General features: G+C 50.0%; 1 pseudogene across 1 annotated transcript; it reads left to right on the forward strand.

The window, feature by feature from the left end:
* The first annotated feature begins 984 nt into the window (after positions 1-984).
* Positions 985-5,416, forward strand: LOC144373142 (protein LRATD1-like; annotated as a pseudogene). Its single transcript, XR_013432900.1, has 2 exons — positions 985-1,149; positions 2,140-5,416. The product of XR_013432900.1 is annotated as a protein LRATD1-like (transcript).
* The last annotated feature ends 857 nt before the right edge of the window (positions 5,417-6,273 follow it).

Genomic DNA, 6,273 nt, shown 5'->3' on the forward strand with positions numbered 1-6,273 from the left:
ATTCATGAAGTTCTCATCCAGAAACGCCGTTAGGAATTACTGAATAATACCATTCTCCCACAAAACCAAACAAAAATCCCTTACCAATGGCGATTCTGGGGCTTAGGAAACACAAGTCCTACTGTGGGCACTTGCGATGCACCCCTTTCATAAGGGTAAAAAAATGGAGGACAAAACCAGGCAGAGTCAGGGAAGAGGCCGGCAAAGACTCAGACTTTTGGGTTGCAATTGACATCTCTCTCTCCTTTTAAACCAGGCACCAGCACCAGGTCAGCACCTTCATTTGGCTGAAAGCAAAGGAGCTAAACACCACCACCGCAATTTCAAAAGCATCTGTGCCTGGATGGAAAAGGGTCTTTAAGCCAAGGACCAGCCCAAGGGTCATCAGGAACCGAGATTCCAGAGTCCCGGCACAGATCTACGGACCGCCTTAGGCGATTTCGCTCCCTACCCGCGAATACCCGCAGCGCCGGGGCTAAGATGCGCTGCGTACACCGTGGGGTTTTTTGTTCTTTTTTTCTCTCCACCCCCAGACTCAGCTTCCCTCCTGGAGTCTGTCCTTCGGAACAGGGAACATGGAACGCGGGCGGACTGTGTTACAATCAGCTCATTTACAATCAGCTCGGAGGAGACTGGGGACGTGGGTGACACCGCTCAGCAGCGCAGTACAGCTGCGCCGCGCCTAGCTAGCGCTCCCCACCCGCGCTCACACCTACGCTCCTGGGGGCTGTGTGCGTTCGGGTGCGTGGGGGCCGGGCGAGGTGGAGCGCACCAGAGACCCGCCCCTGATCCTTCCCCCTCTGGCTGAGATTGGCAGGGCCCGGGCACCCACTCCAGCCAATGAGCGAGTTCCGGGGCGGGCCCTAGAGCTGCCGCTCAGGCTACTTAGAGTCGTCCGCGCGGCTGTAGGAAAGCACAGCCCAGCCCCGACTGCCCAGGTGGAGCACCCTTGCAGCTAGCGAAGACAGGAGCGCACCGGTACGGCGCCGGCGCCGGGCACAGCAGCAAAGCACGGTTCGGCGAGGGGTAGAGCTGAGCCACAGCCTCACGCGCAGCCCGGGACCCATTCGCCACCGCCGTCTCCGCAGCACCCATGGGGACCAGGAGACTTTAAAGGAGTTTGGGGGGTCAGGAGCAGGGAAATCACCGGTACGGAGAGGCGGCATTCTTTGCCTCGGAAACGTATTTTTTTTTTCCGACTGATTGTTTGGATCGTGTATTGGGTAGGAAGAAAGGGGTATTTGGGATGAAAGTAAACCTCTACACACACACACATACACACACACACACACACACACACACTGCACTAATATTCTGCACTGGCTTCCCGGTCTCTTTGTTAGGTTATTTTAGAGCAGCCTCGCCCTGGCGCAGTCTGATTGGCTCTGCTGGGTTAAAAGCAGGCAAAGTAAGGGGCAGAGTGCACCTGCCTGCTTGGGCAGGTGTGCCCGGGTGCTTGAGTATACATGCATTAGCAAGGGTGCAAGCTCGGTTTGGAATTGTGTACGAATGGGGGGAGGGCGTCTAAGTGTGCCAATGTGTCGTCGCGAGGGTTTGTCATTGTGGGTGTATGTACCAGCCTGTCAGTGTCACTGTGCAGAATTTTGCTGGTATTTAGTGAATACCTGGGAATGTCTCCGATTGTCATTGTATAAACCGCGGTCAGGGGTGGGGTGCAACCTAGGGCAAAACTGGGAGGTGGGCGAGAGAGGGTGGGGACTTAAATGTGGGCTCAGCTTTCTTCAAGCTCTCTGGCCTTAGACGTCCCTTCTGCCTCCCAACCCACCCTCTGTCCTTCCTTGGGCGTCTGTCTCCTACACTGCCACAGTCCATGTTCTCCCTATTGGGACTTCGCATCATCTCCAGCCCGCCTGCATTTTCTCTTGTGGGAGTTAGAATAGGCTTCCCGGACAGGGTCTGAGGCCCTGTGGTGGCTGGTGGCGTCCGCTCTGGCCCGCGGGACTGGTAGCTTCTGTACCTCCTTCCCCACCACAGGGAGGCACAGGGAACTCGGCTGGCGCAGGTGACAATAATGCGGGGCGTGCACGGGCGGGCAGCTCCCAGGGGCACTGTCCATCTTGGAGGGACATTAGAGTCCCCCTGACTCTGATGGTGTCTGTTTCTCCTCTTCTTCCGCAGATCCTAGTTCCTGGCCCTCGCCTCGCCGCGTCATTGATGGGCAACCAACTGGACCGCATCACCCACCTCAACTACAGCGAGTTGCCCACAGGGGACCCGTCCGGGATTGAGAAGGACGAACTTCGGGTCGGGGTCGCCTACTTCTTCTCGGATGAGGAGGAGGACCTGGACGAACGCGGGCAACCCGACAAGTTTGGCGTGAAGGCCCCCCCAGGCTGCACCCCCTGCCCAGAGAGCCCTAGCCGCCACCACCACCACCTGCTGCACCAACTAGTCCTTAACTAGACTCAGTTCTCCGCCTTTCGGGGCCAGGAATGCATCTTTTCCAAAGTGAGCGGCGGCCCTCAGGGCGCGGACCTGAGCGTCTATGCTGTCACCGCACTCCCAGCGCTCTGCGAGCCCGGCGACCTGCTGGAGCTGCTGTGGCTACAGCCGGCTCGGGAGCTGCCCGCGCCGGTCCCGCACTGGGCGGTGTACGTGGGCAGCGGGCACATTATCCACCTGCACCAAGGCGAGATCCGCCAGGACAGCCTGTACGAGGCGGGCGCGGCCAACGTGGGCCTGGTGAATAGCTGGTACCGCTACCGCCCGCTGGTGGCCGAGCTGGTGGTGCAGAACGCCTGCGGCCACCTGGGCCTCAAGAGCGAGGAGATCTGCTGGACGAACTCGGAAAGCTTCGCCGCCTGGTGCCGCTTCGGCAAGCGGGAATTCAAAGCCGGAGGGGAGGTGCCGGCAGCTACGCAGCCCCCGCAGCAGCAGTACTATCTTAAGGTGCATCTGGGGGAAAACAAAATCCACACTGCCCGGTTTCACAGCCTGGAAGACCTCATCCACGAGAAGCGCCGCATGGACGCCAGTGGCCGCCTGAGAGTGCTCCAGGAGCTGGCCGACTTGGTGGACGACAAGGAGTAGCCTGCCTGCCCCGCCTGTGTCCAGCGCTGGATTCCCTTCCAGTCTCTGCTGGGCGGGCTTCGCGGCTGGCAGGCATTTCTTGATCCCCAACCCACCCCCGCGTGCGTCAGCCGCCGGTGGTCTGTGCGAGGGGCTGCACCCTTGCACCCCGCTGGCCAGCGGCAGGAAGTCTCAGGAACTGACCCTGGGACTGAAAGGGCGCAGCTGCGCGCGCCTCGCTGAGAACCTCAGTGGTGGTAACGGTGTTGGGAGACCCCAGAGAGTGCTTTTCCCTTGAGTTGTAAAGGGAGAAGGGAAAGGGGCAGAGGAGAGCAGGGACGTGACCTTTCCCGTGAGTCAAGGATCAGTGGCTTGAGGGAAATTACCCATTAGGAAAAAGGGACCTTCAATACCCCAAATGTGCAGACAGGCCAGTCGGAGGCGAGGATTGGTCTTTTCAGGGCACCGTTCACCTCCTGTATGAATGTGTCCCCAGAATGCAGGATTTCCAAGAAATCAAGCCTGCCCCTTGTGCACTGGTGAATAGTTCTGCAAGAAAGCACTTCAGGACTCTGGGTTATCCTGAGGCTGCCTGGGACTCTTCCGGCTCTCCAGCCCCAGGTCTCCTGACTTTATTCCAGGCTCTGGGCTAAGCTAGATAGTTTTTGCTTCCTGTTCTTTGCACCAGAGGGAGCAGACGCCACCCCACCCGCATTTGCCTGTGAGTCTCCCTCCTTGGCAGAAGGGAAGCCTTCCGGTCTGGGAGGACAATAGCATGGCTAATTTGATGTGGAGAGCGGGCTTCACCCGGGAAAAGGACATAGTTCACCTGGTGTCTGGGAACTTGAATGGGTGCAGAAGGGCGGCTTATTGTTCTGAACCCTTGATTACTCCCTCCTCGGGCTGCATTTCAAAAATAGTCATATTTTTAAAGGGATTGGAGGAGTGGGAGGGGGAGGACACGGCAACATTCCAGAAACCAGCATTATGACAACACCATAGCCAGAGTATTTAGTTTGGCTTTTCCTAACATAGAAATCTTAGAAGGTGGGGGAAAGGAAATCAAGTTTGAAAAAACGAGAGAGCAGTTTTCCAACTATGTCAACAAAGCCTATCGTGTTGATGTTTTTATTGACCATTTTAGCAACATGCTAATAAAATTTCAAATTGAAATTTTTATTTTCATGGCTTTAATCCATGATAGTTTAAATACTGGGGGCCATTAAGAGTGGATTTAGCTAAGAGCTTAGCTAACATTTGCCTTTTCACTCTATTCTTTCTCAAATTGTATGAGAATTCTGTTTTTGAATATTGTAGTTATTTTATTTTATTTTATTTTATTGGCTTAAAAAGCAGCCCTAGTAATGGTCGAGTTGTTGATTAATGTGTATATTGTACTGAATTTCTGTTAGTTAAAGGGTTTACTGCTTTGGTGGAAATCGCTAGCAGGTTCTGTGATGGTTCTTTTCTCCATGTTGTGTATCATTACCATTTCACATTTGCATTTCTACTTTTTATCTTCTCCTGATCTCCTTAAAAAGGAATCTAGAGTTTGTGTGCCCCCCCCTCCACTCCCTGCCCCTTCTTTAGCTAGTCCCACAATTCATTCCTGAAAACAGGGACAAAAATATATTTTCCAAAATCTTAAGGTTGTATGAAACTCATTCCTTGAGCAAGGGTTTACAAACTTCTGTCCTTGGGCTGCAGCCCCAGTCTGACTGACTGTTACTGACTGACTGTGACTTGGCTCTGTGTATTACGACACCTTACAGCATCTGTCTCTTTTGAGGGAATTTGTCAAATAATGGTGTTTAGCTAATTGTTGCAAGCAATTGCATAAAAACAGGTACAATTTAGTTGGACAGCAAATATTATGGCCAAAGCCAGTTTCTGGCATTTCAAAAATAATGCAATAAAAACTAATAGCTGAGACTGGAAATGCCTTTTCCATGGTAAATGATTCATTTCTGGTGTGCGTGTGTGTGTGTGTGTGTGTGTGTGTGTGTGTGTGTGCGAGTGTGGTTTTGTTTTGTGTTTTGTTGGTTTTTATTCTGGATTCATTTCCTGACCTTGAATCAAAAGGTCGGATCAATGAAATATGAACTAAAGTATTTTTCTTAAGCCTACTGAGTGATTTATTTTTTTGAAAATGTTTAAATGTATATGCTTCTCTTTCAGCACATGCAACAGCAAAACTTTTATAATAACTATCTTAACTTTGCATGTATGGAGAACTGAAAGTCATCTATTTCCCTAACTTATTCTTCTCAATAACAGATGGCAGATCATAAATCAAAATTCTTTATTGTATCACATACTCCATATTCTTTACTGTGTCCTACTACTGTATCTTGGCTCCCTGCTATATTAAAAACCATCCTAAGCACTTGTTCTAACAGGAGTCCTTCTTGACATTTTGTCTTCCACCTGTCACTCAAAAAGTCAGAGTTCTGCAAAAGAAATTAATCAGTCTCTATCTTAACCTAATGCTGGAATTTATTTCCTCTGATGACACTTAATCTAATGTCTCTCTTAAGAAGAGTGTCATTTTAATTGAGGAATTGTTTTCCAGATTCAGAATTCCTGAAACTAGATGGCAATAAAATAAGAGTTGGGCAGTTAAAGTAGTTTCATTATTGTATTGGTCTATTAAGGATTTGGCTGGTAATAATACTTCTTACAGATTCACCATTAAAAAACACTGGTTACGGAAGAAACTTGAAAGATTTTTAAGGCTTCTCAGATTTCTTTTGAAATAATTATCTCTTCCTCAATGCTGGTAAAAACTAATACCAAAATAATTCGAATAATAATAATACATCTAGGTGCTTTATCCTGGGGGAAAAAAGTGTGTGTTTTTCAGGGTGTTATTAAGGATGCTACTGAATCCAAGAAGATGAAAGTTCCTTTGATAGTTGGCAAGGGCACCCCTACTTTTATTAGGGGTGAATGCACTATTTCTAAATTGTACCAAAGTTACAGAAATGAAGCCACAAGTCTATTCATATTTTAATACAGGCCAGAAATTTAATTCTAGTCTTACTTGTCCTCAGAGGATGACAGTGTCATAGTCCATGAGGTACCATGAAGTAGAAAGTGTTTCTGCTCAACCTTCTCCAGTACAACGCAAAGTTCCCTCTATTCTATCTCCACTTTCAGGGGGCGATTCTGTAAAGAAAATTACTACTACTAAAAAAAAAAAAAGTAAAAAGCCAGATCCTTCTAAGAGTGCTTTACTACTTA

This window comes from Ictidomys tridecemlineatus, unplaced genomic scaffold (genome assembly GCF_052094955.1).
Source record: "Ictidomys tridecemlineatus isolate mIctTri1 unplaced genomic scaffold, mIctTri1.hap1 Scaffold_259, whole genome shotgun sequence".
In the NCBI taxonomy this organism is placed as follows: Eukaryota; Metazoa; Chordata; class Mammalia; order Rodentia; family Sciuridae; genus Ictidomys; species Ictidomys tridecemlineatus.